Below are 1,765 nucleotides of genomic sequence, written 5' to 3' on the forward strand. Positions count from 1 at the left end.
TTCATCTATACAGGATTATGTATAGACTAATGACTAGTCATTCTACATAATGCCTGTTCTGACTGGTACATAACATAACAATCCCATATATGGTTGTGTCTCAAGTTATCAACTAAATATCTAATACAACTAATATAGAACTGAACTTAAGAAAAGCAAGTTTTAACACTCGCCAACATGATCTATAGTAGGTCACGCGATGTCCTGTCGTGTCGTCAGGATGTAGGACATGTGACCTTATATGTCCCGAGGGTCGCGACCACCCCCTCTCCACTCGTAACTTCCCTCAACCTCAATCTGGTGTGGCCTTCGGACATTTGCTGTGTTCGTATTTGTTTCGATTCATAGGTTTAAATAATTTTATTCCGTTTTATTTCATTGATATGTACTCTAATTATTCTCTGTGTATAAATGATGAACTAATGTAAGGTTTTAAATGTCGATAGAAATGTATAAAATACTAGTCACAATATTATGTTAAAACAAATTTTAAACAGTTTTGAATTAATCAATTTCTTTTATTTACATGAATGTTTGCTATTTCACATTAGAAAGGTTACCAAAAATGGTTAATGGTAAGGTAATGGAAAGGTTACCAAGACATTTCCATGCATTAATGTTAGATATTATGAATGGTACCTAATTTATATAGACTAAGATACTTTATGCCTGGGCTTTCAAGTAAACTGTCACAAAATAGTTATTCTGGGACCTCGGAATCTTCCACAGATGTACAAATAATAGTTAAAAATAAAATTGAAATGAACATTTTTAACAGGTAGTATTTTGTCTTTTAGTAGGAGATAGTAGGAGGAGCTTAATATTCCAGTTGAAAATTATGAAAGAATAGGCTTTTAAGAATGTGCTTTATTTTGGACAATAGGTTTTTCACTTTGATTAAATTGGAATTAATCTAAGTAAAGTTTTGATCACTCCACTGTTTCGTTAAAGCCACAGTAGTTTCGAGTTATTTTATTGTTAGTACTCCAAACTTAGCAATACTAAACTATGCCATGAACCATCCAGGCCACCATAGCGTTAAACAACTCATTCTAACTTAGATACCCTTCTTGTACTTTGATGTTTAATTCAAACCATAATCTAATAATCTCAGGTCCCACAACATAGTTTTCAAACTTCTTGATTAACAAGTTTTAACTAAGCGGCTCGCAGCCCTGAAGTCTGGAGTATTTAACTTCTGAAAGTCTGTTGTAGTAGCAAATGTCTAAAGTTTATGCGTTGAAATGCAGTAAAGTTTTAACAATATTTTAATTATTAATTTTGTATGCAACATCAAAATACTTTATTAAGTTGTGAACTTTGGAAGATAACCTTAATATTTTTAGTACTTCAGGATTACTCACGAAACACTGATACTGGAAGCAGAATTATATAGAGAAGAGACTAATCGAACTTAGAACGGATTATTGACGTCCTAATGTATTAAGAAAATGAAAACAAACCTGGTAGTTTCATCGCAGCTCCAATTTTTCTTCCTAGACGTTTTCTCTTCTCACACTTTTAAAATATTCCAGCGTAGAACGCTGAAAATGCCGTACCGACAGTCCTACAGTTCGTAGCTCTAGACTTTCTATCGGACATGCCGAAGGTGCGAAACGCCGTTGACGGCCGTGACGACCCAGTGGGCGCGCAGCTAAACACTTCTAATTAACTGCTATAACTAAGATAACAAAACGAACGAAAAATTAACGAAACAATAATAGCATAATTACAATTACAATTAAGCTCTTGAATTAAATAAATT

The sequence above is a fragment of the Homalodisca vitripennis genome, chromosome 3, assembly GCF_021130785.1.
Source record: "Homalodisca vitripennis isolate AUS2020 chromosome 3, UT_GWSS_2.1, whole genome shotgun sequence".
Taxonomy (NCBI): domain Eukaryota; kingdom Metazoa; phylum Arthropoda; class Insecta; order Hemiptera; family Cicadellidae; genus Homalodisca; species Homalodisca vitripennis.